The sequence below is a fragment of the Sminthopsis crassicaudata genome, chromosome 2 (assembly GCF_048593235.1).
Source record: "Sminthopsis crassicaudata isolate SCR6 chromosome 2, ASM4859323v1, whole genome shotgun sequence".
NCBI classification, from domain to species: Eukaryota; Metazoa; Chordata; class Mammalia; order Dasyuromorphia; family Dasyuridae; genus Sminthopsis; species Sminthopsis crassicaudata.
Genome location: NC_133618.1, coordinates 544,412,512 through 544,432,769, shown reverse-complemented (window position 1 = coordinate 544,432,769; position 20,258 = coordinate 544,412,512).

Here is a 20,258-nt window from a genome sequence, read left to right as displayed (position 1 = left end):
AGCTCTTTTTTAAAAAAATGTATTTATTAATTTATTAGTTTTTGACATTTACTTTTATAATATTTTGATGTCCATTTTTCTCCCTCCTTCCCCTCATCCCTCCTCAACAGATTACATTACATTAAAATTTTGCCAGATTAAAATTTTTCTATAAGCAAATAGCTTTGAAAATCTTTCAGTTCCACAGAAATATATGTTACAAAAGATGGAGCTAAGGCTTTCCTGACTCCCATACTACCTCACACCCAACTTCTATGAGTGGAAAATTCCAATCCATTAGCTCTCTTTCTAAATTTGTTAAGCAGAGTCAGCCAAATGGTTCACTGACGTCAGTAGAAGCCCAGCAGCACCAGATCAGGCCATGCTGGGCAAATGGAAAGTCAGTTGTGTCCATTAACTTAATATGATTTAAACTCCAACCTTAGCTAAAACCAAAAAAGGCACCTCCAAAAGCCACATTCTGAGCGAGTGTTAGTGATAGATTGTCAGTTGGTAGGATTTGGGTCCCCTCTGAAGTGTCCCACTAACACAGAGGTGTTTCTAGATAGACAATTAGACATGTTCTATATCCCATCATCTTTATTTGCTTTCTCTAGATTGGCTTTAGAGATTTTTCTATTTTAAGCCATGAAAGAAGCCGTGTAGTTCTCATTCTGAGGTTATTTCTGAACTTTGTAATTACAGGTAGGTTTGGTGCCTTCGGTTGGCACTTAGTAAAGTGACATTGTAAAATGAGTTTCACAAATATTTAATCAGCTGTGCATACAACAGAACTGCAAGTCTCTTACGTAGACTGGGGTCAGCCATGTTTCAGCGTTGCTGTAGTTACCCCCTGTCTCCTTAAAGATGACACAGTTCCCAAAGCAGCATCTTCTTGAAGGTTACAATATTGCTTTTTAGGAGAGAGAGATTTCATGGTCTGATTTTTGCTTAGTTCTTGGACTGAGAATTCAGTGCTCAGCCTCAAGTGAGGAAATGAAAACATATCCTACTTGTATGACTCTGGGCATACTTACCTCTCTTTGCCTCCATTTTCTCATCTGTAAAATGGAGATAATAATAGCATTTATTCCTCAGGGCTGTTGTGAGGATCAGATGATATAATATTTGAAGAGTACTTAGCATCAGGTGCTATATACTTGTTATTTATTATTTTCATCTTTTTAATCAACAAACATTTATTAAGAGCTTATTATATACCAGGCATTGTGCTAAGTGATGGTGATACAAAGAACAAAAACAGTCTCTGGCAAGGAGTTTACATCCCATTTGGGGAGATGGAATATGCATAAAGGGGTACATCCAAGATAAATATAGAATGTATGAAAAATAGCTTCAGAGGGGAAAGCATTGCAAACTGGGGAGACCAGGAAAGGACCAGGAAATTCCAGATTCTCCAGGGTTGAGGAAAGCATTTCCGGGATGAAGAGACGACCTTCTCAACGTCCTTTAATATTCTAATCAAACTAAGTTATTAGATTCTCCCAGTACACGAGATACTAATCTTTGTTGCCTCAGTGTCTCTGCTCTGTTCTCTATTGCTGAAACTCCCTTTTTACTTTAACATCTTAGAATCTTTAGATTCCTCCCAGCCTTAGCACTTTATTGTTTACTCCTAGTAGGATGAAATCTTCTTGAAAGCAAGAACTTGTCATTGGATATCCTGGCACCTAATGTTGTTGTTCAGTCATTTTAGTCATGTGCAACTCTTTGTGATCTCATTTTGAATTTTGCTGGTATTTTTTTTTTTTTTTGGCAAATATACTGGAGTGGTTTGCCATTTCCTTCTCTGGCTTGTTTTACAGATGAGGAAACTGAAACAAACTGGATTAAATGTCTTGCCCAAAGTCACACAGCTAGTAAATGTCTGGGATGGGACATAAATGCAAGTCTTCCTGACACTGTCATTCTATTGACTGTGCCACTTAGCTGACATACAGTACCTAGTAGATGTTTAATAAAGACATGTTGAATTACAATGAGAGGATCCAAATCAATTCCAATGGATCTGTAATGAACAGAATCAGCTACACCCAAAGAAAGAACATTGGGAAATGAGTATGGACCACAACATAACCACTCTTTCTGTTACTGTTTGCTTGCATTTTTGTTTTTTTCTTCTCAGGTTATTTTTACCTTCTTTCTAAATCCGATATTTCCTGTGCAACAAGATAACTATATAAATATGTACATATATATGTACATACATGTATATATATATATATATATATATATATATATATATATTACTTAATATATACTTTAACATATTTAACATGTATGGGACTATCTGCCATCTAGAGGAGGGAGTGGAGGGAAGGAGGGGAAAAGTTGGAACAGAAGGTTTTGCAGGGGTCAATGTATAAAAATTACCCAAACACTTTTGTGTTTGTATATCAAAAGCTATAATAAAAATAATTTTTTTAAAAAGACATGTTGATTTGAACAAAAATCAAGGGATCAACTGTGTATCTTCATTTTTTTTTTGTGCTGCATTTCCTTCGTTTCAGTATTGCTTGAATCAAGAGGAACTAGAGTTTAGGTTTTGAAGTAATTTTCTGGTGCCATGGATTATGGGGCAATGGGATCTGTAAGTTATTTGGGCAACCAGATTTTGCAAATGCCCTGATCATTTTCAATTGAGGCACCCTTATAGACAGCAAGCACCTGTTTTGGGGAGAAAATATTCTGCAACCTCTATAATATGGAAGGAAAGAGATAAAGAAAAGAAGATGTTTGCTGCTTCTATCCACATGTTGGGGAAACAGTGGATATTGCATGGAGAAGAATGGATGGATTTCTCCATTCTGGGTAGGAACAGTCCAGTTTCTGCTTGCTTCCACTCATGTCATAGGAAAACATAGAATGTCTTTTCCAGAAGCAATTAACTTAAGTATCGCATGAGTGCCTCCATTGTAGGTGATATAAAGATGTGCAAAACCCAGTTAACTGTTATAAAAACCAGCTAGCTGAAATGTCATTTCATTTTCCAGTAAAAGCACTGTCTTCAGCATCATTTCCTTTTGTCAGCTTTTATCAATGTAATGTCAATTTGTTCCTCCTAATCATTAAAAAAGTTTTAATCTGAACCTGTGATGACATCAGTTTGGGAATTCCCTCTGCTACAGCATATCAGCAACTCCTGAGTAATTTCAAGTTTCAGAGATTTCCCTGAGCCAGCTACTAAATTAAGGACTTGTTCAAGTTCATTCAACTAGGATGTGCCAGAGGCAAGGCTTGAACTCTATTCTTCCTAGCTCCAAGGTTGTTTCTTAATCTATGTATCATGCTATATCTCAGTCACTGAAAAGAAAGAAAACTGGGTCTAACTGAATTCATACTTCTACTGTACTCTCACCTGACCCATGTCATCTAAGAATTCATCTTTTTTTTCTATTACTACTGAAATCAATTTCTAACTACATTATATGTTATGTGTTTATGTGACCAGACTCTTTTAGAGAGAAAGGAAAGAAATTAATTTTTATCAAGTGCCTATTATGTGACAGGGGTGTGTATGGGGTATCACACCTCTGGTAGGAAGACTTGAGCTCTTTTCTGGATTGCTTATCCGACTTTAGTGCCCATCTCTCATCCTATAGCTTCAAGAAGCTGTAGCATGTACAAGGGCCACATCTGGTAACCTGCCTGGGCAGATGGGCTAAATCAGATTGAGGGAAACCAACAGATCTCAAACCCATCAGTGGGTTAGAAAATGCTTTGGTGTTCCCAAGCCTTTCTTTGGTGGAATTGCTGGTGGAGAACAATGGCCATGAAGGTAGCTGAAGCAGGTGCTACAGAGCACTTAGAGCTTGATCAGTCATGGAGGGTACCAAGGTCATCCACTGCATCCTGACCATTACTAGTCTTCTTAATTTTTGTTTTGACACTGGTCTTTGATGATTCTGGAAATGAACAACTTATTGCAACTCTACCTCAAATCCAATTCAGTCAAGAATCAAGACATTACCCCATGATATTATTGATCCTCTTTGAAAATGGACACTAGCTCTGTGACCTTGGGCAAGTCACTTAATACCAATTGCCTCAGCAAAAAGAAAAAAGAAAAAGAAAATGAAGGACAAACAGCAACTGCAACAGGGACTGTGCTTAGTATTTTACAGATATTATCTCATTTGATCTTAATTAACACCCTTCAAGTTAGGTGCTATTACTGTTGTAAATTATTTAACTTGAAAAGACTACAAGTCAAGACTAAAGTAGAAAATGCATGATTTGTATTTTGTGGGTGATTGTACATTCAATGTAGCCTTTAAGGCTGAAATGCAACAGTCCTTGGCTGTTTGTGCTAATTTTGGCCGAACAATAATTACCAAGAAGGCACAGATACTCCTTCAGCCAGTACCACAGCATTCATATATGGAACCATGAGTTTCAGTAAATGGAGAAGTTTAGAATACTGTGTGGTAAGGTCACAATGGCACACACATGGCCAGAGCTAGCTCAGTGTTTCTCTTTCAGAGAAAGTGTGAGAGAAGAGAAGGATTAGATTTTCACACTGAAAGTCTACAGAATCATTGTGCTGACCTCATTGTTGTATCCATGTGAAACCTGGACAGAGTGCCAGCACCATGCCAGGAAAATGAATCTATTCCATTTGAATTGTTTTAAGAAGATTCTGAAGATCACCTGGTAGGATAAAGGAACAGACTCTGAGGTTCTTTTTTGAATTAAACTGCCAAGCATTCAAACTCTGCTGCAGAGAGCACAACTCTTATGGACTGGCCACATTGTTTAAATGCCAAATGTACACTTGTCAAAAAAAGTATTTTATGGAGAACTTTCACAAGACACGTGCTCACGTGATGTTGAGAAGAAGCGAAACAAGGACACTCTCAAGGTCTCTCTGACAAACTGGAGTTGGTTGTGTGAGATGGGAGACACTGACACAGGACTGCCCAGCTTGGTGTGCTCTCATCAGAAAGGGTGCTGTGCTCTATGAGCAAAGCACAATTACAATAGCTCAAAACAAATGTGAGATGCACAAATTTAGAGATATTTCCACTCCAAATGTCCAAATGATCTGACCAGCTATAGTTGATCATACTATAATATAGTATTGTCACTTCCTCTTTGGAAAACAAAGGACAATAACTATTCTTCCCATTGTACAGATGAGGAAACAATTGTTATTTTGATAAATTTCCTCCCTCCTTTTCCCATGTAGATCCATGAGGTTGCATGTTATATATTCCCTCCCCCCCTCCCCTGAAATGGCTTTTGTAGTGGAATTTTTTAGGAGGGAAGGTGAAGGAGGGAAAAGAAATTTTACACAGCATGGTTTTCCCAGGCCCTACATCCTCTTTAAGGAAAATTCTGATTAGAAGCTACTGAAATAAAATACAAGCATTTGTAAAATGTGAAAATTATCAGTTATAATCCTATAAAGATTTAGTAATTTTTAAAAATCTGTCTCATTATAGAGAAAATAAAGAGTTATTCATCAGATATAAAGGCATCATCCTATGAATTTGACTCAAATCAATATGCTAACAACAACAACAAAAAAATGAGGCATCTAAGCAATATAGCGGATAGGGCCGTAGCTTGGCAATAGCAAGACCTAAATTCAAATTTGGCTATTGTGCTATTCTAGCTACTCAGTTAACTGCCTCAGTTGAGTCTGACTCTCTGATTTAAGTCATCAAACTCTGACCACCTCAGCAAAGCCAGAGACCCAGATAATACAGAAAAACTCATTTTTATTGAGGTGCAGGAAAGGAAGGAGTCCGAGTCATTTGGAAAACTTTGCATTGACTGCCACTGGTTTGACTGATTACACATTCTCGGGCAATAACAATTAAGGAATGCTAATTGCTTTATGAGACTCGGCTGCCTCTAGTAATCTTGGCTGGGAAATTAGAACTACTCAAATCAAGATCACCTGATGTAGCCATCTGGGGGGACCAATCACCCTTAATTTTTACAAAAAGATACAAGGGACAACATTAACTTAAACTAGTTTCTTTATATTAGCAAGCAAAACAAGGATCCAAGGTTAAACTGGTTAGCAAACAAATATTTCAGGGATCAGGAATGATCATATTATTCAACCTGGCGAACTGGAAGAGAAAGGCTGTTAATTTACATTGAAAAATGGAGTTTGACAAAACTAGGAATAGGATCAATTACAGAATAGAATGGGTTATTATATGATACAGAATAGCCAGGTGAGGGAATTGGTAGTTTGAAAATTTAAATGGAACCAAAAGAGTAGGGAAATGAGTAATATAAAGTGAGTGATAAGATAGTTCAGACTTAAAGCCGTGAATCATAAGTCCAGAACTCTATTATGACTCTTTCTGTCTGTATTTGTGTCTGTCTGTCTCTCTGTTTCTGTTTCTTTTTCTGTCTGTCTCTCTCTTATAAGTTTTCTTTCCAGTATATAATGTATAATGAAAATGGGAGAACTTCTTCAATGATAAAGGAATTTTATTGTCACCTTCTTCTCAGAATGTGTCCTGTCATTCACTGCCCAACATAGGGTTTCTCAAAAAGCAAGCCTGTCTTAAGTATGAACACAGCCCCTTATTGGGCTTCTGAATTAACCTGACCACAAGGACTCAGGGGCAGGATTACACTATTTAATGCTGGCTAAAATTGCATGGATCATATGGAAATAATATGAACCATCTGTTTACACAGGATTGTGGTTTATACAGACCATGAGAGTCTTTGCCAAGAGATTAAGGCTCAAGAGACTATAAGCTATAGCTCAGAGCCCCACCAGTGATCTAGCCAGATTTTTCTATAACTTGTTTACCGAGGACCAGGAAATTATCTTGTAATTTGAGAGATAATGACTACCCAGGGAGTCATGCACCTGACCACGTCTGTCAGCTCTGTGGGAGGGAAGGGGAGGGTGTTTTTCACTCTGATTCCTGCTAATAGGTTTCACAATTTTTCTCTGACAGCTTATGAAACTGTCTAGTCAAAGTAACAAAGAAATGCAGGACTCTACGGTTGTGTTGATAGGATGTATGGGTTCAAAATAACAACAAACCTTCTAGAAAGAGAGGAAAGCTAGGACCAAGGGAACTCAGAAATCTTTATGACTTGTGTATTGTGACAGTTTCGGTTCCTAGACAATTAGTTTTTTATTAAACTATGCTGAAGGAAAATCAAATTGTATAGAAGACAAATCATTGCTTAAGGAACTAAGACTTAAATTGTCTCTAGGATAAAATACAAATTCTGGTGTTTAAAGGTTGTCACAGAGGCAGCAAGAAAGTGAAGAAGATAGAGTTCTAATTCTGGAATCAAGAAGACCCGAGTTCAAATCTAGTTTCAGATACTTATTAGTTGTGTGACTCTGGGCAAGTCACTTAATCTCAACCTGCCTCATTTTCTTCATCTATAAAATGGAGATAATAGCACCCATCTCCCAGGACTATTGTAAGGATCAAATGACATAATATCTGTGAAGCACTTTGCATACATCTTTATAAATCCTATCTTTCATTATTTGACCCCAGGTTTTTCCATATTATCCCTCTTTTTTCAGGGGCATACTAGTAAATGTTTAACAATTGAACATCTGGGTAAAAACAGATCTATAATAACTTTTAAAGTTTAATCTTCATTACTGTCATTTCTCCATCATTTTCCTGTGAAATCACAAATCCAAAGTGGACAGAAATATTGCTTCATCACTCTATGATGATAAGTTGACAATCAAGTTTGTCTTTTTCTTTTCTCCTCCAACTTCCTGTCACTAGTCTTTGAACTGGTATACCTTTTTTCCTCTCCCAATCTCTTTCTAAGCTCTAACCCTTAAATATCTTCATAACTGTCTATTAAATTGAAAGAATTCTTTGCTACATAGTGTAATAATAACATAATATTTCAAGACTATTTTAAGATCATCCAACAAATCCATCAGTAAGCATCTACTATGTGCCAGGAACTGTGCTAAAGGGGAAAAAAAAGGCTACAAAGAAAGATTCAATTCAGTCTCTTCTCTCAAGGAGTTTAGAGTCTACTGGGGAAGGTAACATGTAAACAATAATGGACAAACAAATTACACACAGGATAAAGTGGAAATAAAAATAGAGAAGGCACTAGAATTAAGGGGAATCAGGAATTTGTAGGTAGTAAGATTTTAGCTGGTCCTAGAAAGAAGCCAGGAAAGTCAGGAGGCAGAAATGAGGAGAGAGGGCATTCCAGGCAGGGGAACTGTCAGAAAAAATGCCCAGAGCTGAGAAATGGAATGTCTTGCCCTTTAGCAAATCAGAGAGAAATGGCAGCCAATAAAATCAATTACATCTTAGACCAGATTGAGAGAAAGGATCAAGAATTATTCATGTGCTAGCTCTCCTATTCTCAGTTCCAGTCAGACTACATCTGGAATGTTATATTCAATACTAGACCTCAATACTAATAAATTTCAAAGTATGTAGAAGAAGGTATCCATGATGAAATGTCTCTGGTTTCTGCAGTATAAGAAACATTTGAAAGAACTAGAGTTGTTCAGGGGGAGGGGGAGGGGGAATTGGAAGAGAAGAGGATGAGAGCAAGAAACATTTATTTGAAGGGCTCTCATATAAGAAAGGGATTAGACTTAGAGGACAGTTAGAAGTTGAAATAACTTTTTATTTAAGTTTTTTTAAATTTCCTAATAATTAGGGCCATTCAAAAGTGGAATTGGCTGCCTCCAGAGGCAACAGGTTGCTTGCTCTGTCTTCAAGCAAAGGCAGTATGATATCTTATCAAATGTGTTATAAAGGGAGTCTTTTTTCCCATGTATGGATTGTATAGATGACTACTGAGGTTCTGTACAAATTTGAGTCTATAAAATGGAAAACTAAGGTTTCAACCTGCCCAATATCACAGTTAGTGATTAGTTTTAAGAAAAACTCTTAGGATTGACTTCTTTGGAAGTGCTTGAATATAGTATTTATAATCTATAGATTTCATTTATCCACATCATTTCTAGTTTCTATTAAGTCTTTCCTTCTCTGTATGTTTAGAATGTATTTTTTCTTCCCCTCTGCCTCTCAGACTCCCCAGCTTCCTTCAAAGTTCAGTTCAAATGCCACCAAGATCTTTTCTGATACACCAAGGTACTTCTCCGAAAGGAAATCAGGAAAAAAGTATTTATTAAACACTGACTATGTGCCAAGCATTGGTTATATATTTTATAAAAATAATTTCATTTGATCCTCAAAACAATCTTGAGAGAAAGGTAAGCTTAGTATCTCCATTTTACAATCGAGGAAAATTGACTCTAAGCAACAGAACAAGGACTAAGAAAACAGTTCTTGTGATCCCCAGTCCAGGGCATTGTCAGATTTGGAGGCTGTTTCTATTGCAAATTACTAAAATTTCTCTATACTTCAATTTTCTCATCTGTAAAATTGAAATATCTCTAGCACCTATCCCACAGGTGTATTATGATAATTTAATGACCCAATATATGTAAAACCCTATGTAAATGTCAGCTATCATTATTCTTTCTGATCATGCTCCTAATAACAAATCTCGATTTTCAAAGTCAAACAGGCTTGGCAAACAGTTTTCTCATTTGTAAAATGAAATGGTCTATAAGGAATTTTCCACCTTAAATCTTGTCATCCTAGATTTCTAGTTTTAAAAAAAATTGGTGAACATATATCCATGCCTAACCAAGAATGCAATCTTTCCAGTAACAATAACTATGGAATTTAAAAGCTTATAAAATTTTAGTATCAGCTAATTGAACACCATATCCCTTTATAAAGAAAGCAAAGTGGTGATAATCAGGGATGCATATCTCTTGTTAGGATGAGAATTACTGAAATATACAGAGACAGCAGGCAGCCCTAATTTGAACAAAAGGCAAGATCTGATGGAAGTCAGAATCTAGACTCTATTCATGGCCCACTGAGGAAGATGAGCAGCTGAGAAGTTTGGAAGAATTGCTTTCCATCTGGTGTACAGGGTCTGGTGTGCATGGATTAGAATTATTCTGAGCACTGGTCCAGGCTTGTTTTTGTTGATTTGAGCAATAAAAGCTCATGTTCCAAAGCTTGTCTATTTTGTACCATAAACTACAAACAGAAGCTATTACACAGTGTCAACTTTGTTTCCCTGCTTGTGACATCTCTAGGTATTAATGCTTGTTTTGATTCTACAAATGATTCATTGTGGACAACCAAAGGCCTAAGTCACAGAAAGTACCATTTATTCAATTCCCCTACCACTTATTGCTTGCCAGTGTGGAGTAATATTCATGGGTTTTCTTTGTAAATGTTAAAAAGGAAAGCTGAGTCTCTTGGTAATCTGTTGGCTATTTTTTTCCAGTTTCTTGCTGATGAATACAAAAACAAAATAAAAGACATTTCTGTTCATAGAGCTTTTAAAGGTGTTCTCATGTTTTATCATTTAATTTCCATTTGCAGAGAAATTTCTCCACAAAAATGGTTTAAAAATGTGTTTTCAATATAGTCCAAATGGTGCCAATTCACTCTTCATATTCAAGAAGCTTTTAATCTAGTTGTAACTAGGACAGGACAATTATGGGATGGGGAAAGGGATAAATCCCAGGATTTGAATTTAAAACATACTGAAAACACCTGTGGTTCTTCAGCACTATAGAAAAAATAAAGCTTAGCACTTAGATAGCAAAATAATTAGTTAAAATAGGATTTTACCAGGTAATGGGGTGGGGTATCCCTCTCTTTTTTACTACCCTATTCCTAGCTAAGGATGTACTCCCTGTCTGCTGCTAGGGCATTTCATATTCCTGTTTTGGGTACAAAAATTCCTAATTATATGTCATGATACTGCTCAATTAACAAATAAGTTTTATTAATCACTTATTATGTGCTAGGCTCTATTAAGGATTAGTTATTTTTAAAAAGGTGAAAAAATTGGTCCCTGCCCCCAAGGAGCTTGCAATTCTAATGCAGCAGAGCAATATATAAATTAATAGGTATATGCAAGATATTCACAAAGCAGTTGAAATGGAATCTAAAAGGGAAAAACAGCTGGGAGGACACGGAAAAGCTTGCTGATGATAGTGACATTTGAACTGAGTCTTGAAAGAAGGAAGTGCTCTGTTCTATGCCTAGCCTAAAAACACTATTTCATCCTGTGAAGTCTCTAACTATTTTCAATACACCCTCCCACTCCCCCATCTTCATTCTCACTCTCTGGTGTTTCATGATGGCCCATGAGATGTGCTTGCCTGTAATCCGTTGCTAAATGTTCAGCATGAGTTTTTACAACTTGGGAACCAGCAAATGCTACAAATCAGGGCTACTTAAGAAGGGAGGAAAAAAATGTCAATAATTAGATTAAACCTAAAAGTATGCCATGTGTATATATGTATGTATATCTATATACATGTAAATACACCTGAAATATATGTATAAGAGCCTGTTGTTAAGTAATCTCACAGTCTTAAATATCTCTAATATGTATAAATAGTTCGCCCTTTCCCAGTTCCCATTTAAGTCAATAAGAATATTGTCTTACTGCTCCAGCTTGCCAGCTGCTTCTTCTCAGGCAATAAATGCATTTATAATCTGTTATAAGATTCTGGTTCATTCCACATACCCCTTTTGAACCTGCAGCTTCTTCCATTTTAGCAGTTAGAGTTTTTGTTTTAATATTGCATATAGTCATTTAGAAAATTTCTGCATGTTTGTTATGAGAAATTTGTTTTCCTTTTTCCTTTTTTTCTATGAGGAGAAGGTGGGAAGAAAAGATAATAGATTTCTCTTTGTTCATAATTTGTTTTGGTGGGGATGTCACAGGCATAAAAATGCTACATGAATTTTCTGCTGTCATTATAATTCTATCAGTTTTACTTTGTTATGAAAGACCCTTGTGAAATGGGTGTGATTCTAAGGTGTTTGTAATGCAAAAACAAAACATATCAATAAAACTTTTTTGAAAAAGGACTAACAAGCAGAAATTTCAGGTTTAGGGTAGCAAACAGAGAACAAGTGTGCAAACAGAATGCTCCAGCTATTCAGATATCCAACATCAGGCCAATGCAAGAAGTACCAAGTTTAGGAGACTAGATAGCTCCCTTTGAACTCTGCAGGAACTGAAGGAAACTGAGTAAGAGGAGGACTCTGGTGATAGGTAAACTGGTCCAGAAAATCAGAAAGCCATTGAGAGAATAGGAGTAAGGTAGACACAAGACAGTGAAATAAAAGTTGTTCCATACCTGGAACCCTTTGGGACTATGACAAGTTTGCAGGTAATAAGGGGTAAGGACAACTACACTGAGATGTAAAACTAAATCTCTTTTTCTGATATATTTGGATCTTTTTATAACCCCAGTCATCTATAATATACTCAGATCTCATTGTATCTAATTAGGATGTACCTTTGAGGTATGAGTAAATCATTCTGCATCTGGTTAAGGATCTGAGTTGCTTATTTAAAAAAAAAGTCAGGAAAACAGCTGAATAATTAAGAAAAGTAATAAATTTGTCCATAGGGTGGAAGCTGCCCAGATTCCCCACCCCCAACAACTAGTTAAAGAAATCATTAGATAATAGAATTTTAAAAAAATATTAGGAATTCCTGAACCCCAGAGCTGTGTTGTAATTTTTGGACAAATTATTCTTCAAATGGCAGGAGGGATTAGGTAAATGGCACAGTGCACAGAGCACCAGACCTGGAGTCAAGAAGAAATGACTACTTATTAGCTCAGACACTTATAGCTAAATGACCCTAAGGTCATAAGGAAATCATTTAACTCAGGTGGCCTCAGTTTCCTCATCTGTAAAATGAGTTGGAGAAGGAAATGGTAAATTATTCTGATATCTTTGCCAAGAATACCCTAAAAGGGATTACAAAGGACTGGACACTGAAAAATGACTCAACAGTGAGAACAATGTTGAGACCCTAAGGGAACAGAATAGAACTGTCTATTTTAGGCTAAGGGTCCAAGCTCTTTCTAAAAAAAAAATCACAGCAGTATCCCAAAATTAGTTTCATAGTACAAATGACAAAAACTAAAATTCTCATTAATGAGTAATAAGCCCATGAAGTGCAGACAATCAGTCAATTCTAATGATGAAGTCGGGGTAGCAATATACCTAGTTTGAAATAAAATATGACAAATTTACAATGGCCAATTCTTTGCCAAAGGAAAGTTTATTTAGGAGAAGAGGTTACAGACAAAAATAAAAGGTAAAATAAGGCACCAGGAGTAGCTAATATAAAATAGATTTGGGAAAGCATATATTTAGCAAGGAAAGGAATTTGAAAGAATTCATTAAGGGAATATGCCATGAGGCCTGAGTATGCCATTGACTGACAGGTTAGATCCATAGAGGAGTTTAGCAGAGTTAGCTACAGTAAAGAGAAAGGTGTCATTAAAGGGAAGGTGCTATGAGGAAGAGAGAGAGTAACCTATAGTGGGCTTAATCCTGAACAGAACCTAGCAAAGATCTTCATCATAAACAGTTATTTAATAAGAGAAATATAGTCTTGGGAATTTCCCTGGCATAAAAGTGCAAACTTATGAGAGGAGGGATCAGAGAGGAAAGGAAGTGCCAGGGAGCTCAAGTTTAGGAGGATCAAGGAGCCAGATGGAATGCACCTGCAGACTGACAGACCTAACAGATCTAAAGATATGCTAATCAATTCTCAAAGATTGTTTAAAGATGCACAGAGGTTTGAGGCATAAACAAGGATTCCATCCTCACAAATCACTTTATAAACACAAACTGAATAGTCTAGGAATTGATATATCTGATAATAGCTGATTGGGCTTCTTCCTGAAAAGGAAGACAATTCCAATCACTAGGACCATTTATTTATTTTATTAAGCATTTCCCAATTGTATTCTAAATATGCTTTAAGATCAATAGTTTGACATGACTGCTCTGGGGGAAAAAAAAAACTTTGTAGAAGTAACAGGAATTGTGAGTTACTTTTTGCCACATATGTATCTTATACATATACAACATTACCATAGTATTCTAAGTTTGAGTTTAGTCTTTCCATGGGCTTTGTGTATATCATATTGTGGGAGAATGAATCCCAGGTTTTTGTGGCAAATATTTTATATCAATTGTTCTTCTATTGTCTGATTGTTGACTGTTATATGGGAAGCACACAGGATGGGGCTCTGAAGTACAGTAAAAAGTGTAGCTACCCACAGAGTTATACTTAAAAGCAAAGATAGTGATGCTTCTCTGGGGACTCAAACTGAATATAAGTGCAATTGGAGAAAGTATCCCAGAGGGGTTACCTCACAGCAACGAGAAAATAACTGAAACAGTTTGTTTGCCACTACTAGGTCTTTATCCCAAAGAGATTATAAAAAAGGAGAAAGGATTCACATGTATAAGGATATTTCTATCAGCTCTTTTTGTGGTGTTAAAGAATTGGAAATTAAAAGGCTGCCATCAATTGGGAAATGGCTGCACAAATTGTGTTATATGGATTTTGCTTTAAGAAATAATGAGCAGATTTCAGAAAAACCTGAAAAACTTATATGAATTGATGCTGAATGAAGTGAGCAGAACCAGGAGAAGATTGTATATTATAATAGCATTATGGTGGTAATCAACTAAGATAGACTTACCTCTTCTCAGCAATAAAGTGACCCAAGATGATTCATGATAGAAAATTCTATTCACATCCAGAGAAAGAACTATGAAGTCTGGATGCAGATCAAAGCATACTATTTTCTTTCTTATGTTAAACATGGTAGAATATGTTTAAACATGGTTATATCCGATATATGCACACATATTTATACAATTATTGTGCTCCACAAGAAAAATCAAATCAAACCAGTTAAAAAAGAGAAGCAGCAGAATAAAATGCAAGCAAGCAAGTAAACAACAACAAAAAGAGCAAAAATGCTATGTTGTGCTCCACACTCATTTCCCAGAGTTCTCTCTCTCTCTCTCTCTCTCTCTCTCTCTCTCTCTCTCTCTCTCTCTCTCTCTCTCTCTCTCTCTCTCTCTCTCTCTCTCAGTGTAAATGGCTCTCTTCATCACTGAACAATTGAAACTGGTTTGGTTCATCTCATTGTTGATGAGGGCCATGTCCATCAGAATTGATCATAATATAGTATTGTTGTTGAAGTGTATAATGATCTCCTGGTCCTGCTCATTTCACTCAGCATCAGTTCATGTAAGTCTCTCCAGGTCTTTCTGAAATCATCCTGTTTGTCATTTCTTACAGAAAAAATAATATTCTATAACATTCATATACCATAATTTATTCACCCACTCTACAATTTATGGATATACACTCAGTTTCTAGTTTTTTCCCACTACAAAAAGAGCTACCCCAAACATTTTTGCACATACAGGTCCCTTTCCCTCCTTTAAGATATCTCTGGGATACAAGCCCAATAGAAACTGCTGGACCATAGAGTATGCACAGTTTGATAACTTTCTGAGCATAGTTCCAAACTGCTCTCCAGAATGGTTGGATCAATCCCCAACTCCACCAACAATGCATCAGTATCCCAGTTTTCCCACAACCCCTCAAACATTCATCATTATCTTTTCCTGTCATCTTAGCCAATCTGACAGGTATGTAGTCGTATCTCAGAGTTGTCTTAATTTGCATTTCTCTGATCAGTAGTGATTTGGAACACTCATATGAGTGGAAATAGTTTCAATTTCATCATCTGAAAATTGTCTATTCATATCTTTTGACCATTTATCAATTGGAGAATGGCTTGAATTCTTATAAATTTGAGTCAATTCTCTATATATTTTAGAAATTAGGCCTTTATCAGTTTTATGCTTCCCTTATAATCTTGTCTGCATTAGTTTTGTTTGTACAAAACCTTTTTAACTTAATATAATCAAAACTATCTATTTTGTGATTAATAATGATCAATAATGATCTCTACTTCTTCTTTGGTCACAAATTCCTTCCTCCTCCACAGATCTGAGAGGTAAACTATCCTATGTTCTTCTAATTTGTTTATAATATCATTCTTTTATATCTAGATCATGAACCCATTTTGACTTTATCTTGGTGTATGATGTTAAGTGTGGGTCAATGCCTAGTTTCTGCCATACTAGTTGCCAATTTTCCCAGCAATTTTTGTCAAATAGTGAATTCTTAGCCCAAAAGCTGAGATTAGTATAGATTACTATAGTCATTGAACCTAACCTGTTCTACTGATCTACTACTCTTATTTCTTAGCCAGTAACAAATGTTTTTGATTACCATTGCTTTATAATATAGTTTTAGATCTGGTACAGTTAGGCCACCTTAATTTGCTTTTCTCTTCATTAATTCCTTTGAAATTATTGGCCTTTTGTTTTTCCAAATGAAGTCTGTTGTTATTTTTTCTAGGGCAGTAAAATAGTTTCTTGAAAGTTTCATTGGTATAGCACTAAATAAATAGGTTAGTTTATACCTAAATTGTCATCTTTATTATACTCACTGGATTTATCCAATAGCACTTGATATTTTCCTAATTGTTTAGATCTGACTTTATTTGTGTGGAAAGTGTTTTGTAGTTTTGAAAAGCATAATATTTGCACTTCACTTTTTTGGATTTTTTTTTCTTGTGATTTGTTCTGATTCAAAACATGATAAATGTGTAAATATATTTAATACAATTGTACATGTTTAAAGTATATCAGATTGCTTCTTGTCTTGGGGGAGGGGGAAGGAGAGGGAGAGAGAGTAGGAGAAAAAAATGTAACTCAAAATCTTATAAAGGGAATATTGAAAACTAAAAGAAACAGTCTGACTGAAAGAAGATTCACCATCACTGAATATACTTTCTCATGGAGAATTTATGAGTGAATTTATGATTCTTGTAAGATGAGATAGTGTGAACAGATTTTAGTTAGCACTATCAGAAAAAGTACCAAAATTGATGGGATCAATTATTAACTTTTATTAACTTTTATTTTCTTTAAGTTTTGCTAGATGACACAGGAGAAATAGCTTTATGTAACAGTCAAATTTATGTTATTTTAATGATGGATAAGTTCCATGTATTTTCTGGGAAATTCATAAAGTTATAGAATTATCTGAAATATTAAATATATGCAATCCCAAACGAAAGTCAAAGCGTATTTTCCATTAGCAATGTGGCAGTTACCATTTACTAGAGCATACTACCTGGCATTTTAAGACAAATGGATAGATCAGTGAATCAAAATGAGGCTAAAAGTTTTATTGCATACTCCTCTATCTTTCCTCTTCTCAGATTAGATCAGAACTGCTTTAGTGTATTTGGGCTATCAGGTTTCAGGTTTAATTAAAGCTCTCCTCAATCTTATCCAGAAACAGGAGAAAAAGAGATGAGTAAATATTATTAGGCTTCCCAGTTTGAATAACCTTCTGTAATAATGTAATCCCAAATCATTGTCATATTACTGACTGTGGCTAATGTCACCTACCTTATAAATTCCTTTTCCTGAAATGTTGACAGATGTGTTGTTCTAGTAATATCATATTCTTTTGCTCTTGATTATAGATAAATGTGATTTCCTATTAATGACTTCTTGTTTTTACCAACACTATGATTAAAGGAAGGTAAGGCTGCAATAAAAATGGAACCTTCAGTCTTCAGAAAGTTTGGAACAGAATAGCCAAAATTTGTTGTGATCGCTGATGAGGTATTTAATGAGTTATGAGAAAAGTGAAGTATTTGCAAAGACAGAGAAGAAGCAAAAGGAAGGAAATAGGTAAATTGTAGTATATGAATATAATGGAATATTGCTACACTCTAAGAAATGATTAATGTGATGAAGACAAAGAAACATGAAACTATATAAACTAAAACAGAATGAAGTAAATAGAAGAAAAATAGATACAGTGACTACAATAATATAAATGAAAAGAACATTACCAATACCACCCCTACATACAAATAAACAAATCAGACGGGTAATACAGCCCTATTTCAAAATAATAGAGAAAACACTTCTACCCCTCCCTTTGCAGAAATTGAAAGTATAGTTATAGCTATACATATAAATACATATAAATATATACACATATAATATATAAGTAAATATTATATATATACTAAAGGCTTTTTCAATGTGGTTATTAGTTATGCTGATTCTTCCTCTTTTTCTGTCTTTATAAATATTTTTTATTTGGAATTCTTATCTAGGAGTATATGGGGAAGAGTTACTGGAGAAAACTTGATGGTGTAAAAATCTAAAGACATCAATAAAAGCTTATTATTTAAAAAAAGCAAAAGGATATATTCTGCCTTATTTTTGGTTGAAATTTAGCAATTTTTAATCAATCACAGAAGTGGGAAATAAAGAGAAAAACAGAAATGTTTCATTTCTCCCATATAAGTTACTTAGAGGAGTTCTAGTGATGAAAAGGCACATAAAAATAAGAGTTGATTAATAATTGTCTCCTGAAGGAATACCCATAGAATGTAACCTCTGCAAAATCATATCAATGTGGAAAGACTTCCATTACTAGCTTTATTGATCAATCAACAAGCCCTCATTAGGCCTCTACCTAGTGTAGGTACTGGGAATCCGAAGCAAAATAAGGATGGAATATATGTCTATTGTTCATAAACTATTCTAAATAAGCTCAGTTTCATGCAGTAGAGGGATAAGTTCTTGGCCACAAGTAAACTCAAAGATCACAGAAGAGTTTTTAATATGCCAAGAAAAAGAAAACCCATATTGATAAAGTCAGAAAACTCTGAGACACTTGTATTAAAAAAGTCCTTCTCACTGTAGGTGGTAGGAGAAACAGGTAAGTAGCTAAATTCATTCCACAGAAAATGGTCTTAACTACAGCTTAAGATTTTAGTCACATGTAAATCAGTCCATCTGTTAGTTGGCAGGTGTGGGGCTTATTGCTGGGGATACAAAAAAGATGCAAAATAAACAGATAAATAAAAACACCAAAGAAAATATCCTTCACCAAAGATGAGAGTGTTTGAGATAAATCAAATAGCCATCTATAACTCCTGACCTATAAATTTTAGTATAGATAAAACCTAATAAAAATGAAAATTAGGAGGAAGAGGGAAGGATACCCCATGAGACAGAGAAAGAGAGAGAGAGAGAAAGCTACTACATCTTAAAGGATAAAGAAAGGTCAAGGGGCCAGCCTTTTAAAAATGTATATATATATATATATATATATACACATACATATATATATGTATATATATATATATATATATATATATATATATATACACATACATATATATATATGTATATATGTATATACATATAATATATATACATATACATATATAATATTTTTCCTCAGTTACTTTCTTTTTTTTTTTTACATTTGTTTTAAGATTTTTGAGTTCCTTGGTTCTTTTCCTTATCCTCACTTAAAATTAAGAAATCACATGTGAATTTATGCAAAACATTTCCATAAAAGTCAGTATTTCTTGTAAAACACAGATCTTCCACCCTAATAAAAAAAAACCCTCAAGAAAAATTAAGTTGAAAAATAAATAGAGAATGCTGCTATCTGTATTCAGACTCAATCAGTTTCTTCTCTGGGTATAGATACAATTTTTTATCTTAAGTCCTTCAGAATAATTGTGGATGATTGTCCCACTAAGAATAACAAAGTCATTTACAGCTGATCATACTAGAACATTGCTATTACTTTGCATACAGTATATTTCATTTTGCTTATCGAGGACTTTCTAGATGTGTTTTTTTTTTCCTGAGAGCATCCTGCTCATCATTTCCTAAAGAACTATAATATTCCATCAGAGAAACTTGGCTTTGAAAATTGTTTTACAATTACTATTGCTAATTATATCTCCCCCATTTATTCTTTCTTCTTTCACCTTGTCCCTCCTCAAAAGTGTTTTGCTACTGACCATTCCCTCTCCCAATATGCCCTCTCTTTTATTACCCTCCCCCCTTCCCATATCCTATTCCCCTATTTTCCTGCAGCATAAGATAGATTTCTATATCCCTATTGAGTATGTATGTTATTTCCTATTTGAACCAAATTCTAATGAAAGTAAGGTTCACTCACTCCCTCTCTCCTCTCCCTCTTCCCCTCCACTGCAAAAGCTTTTTCTTGCCTCTTTAATGATCATTTGAAGCCAGACTTTTTAAAAATTAAATTTAAAAATTTTCTCTCTTCTCTTCCCATGCCTCCTCTTCCCTCCACATCCTTGCAAGAAATAGAAAAGAAAATCCTTGTTTACAAATATGCAGCCTGGCAAAAACAAATCTTCATATTGTCTATGTCCATTTATATCTCAATCTTCTCTCTGAGTCCATCAGCTCTCTACCAGGAGGGAGGTAGTATATTTCATCATGAGTCCTCTAGATTCA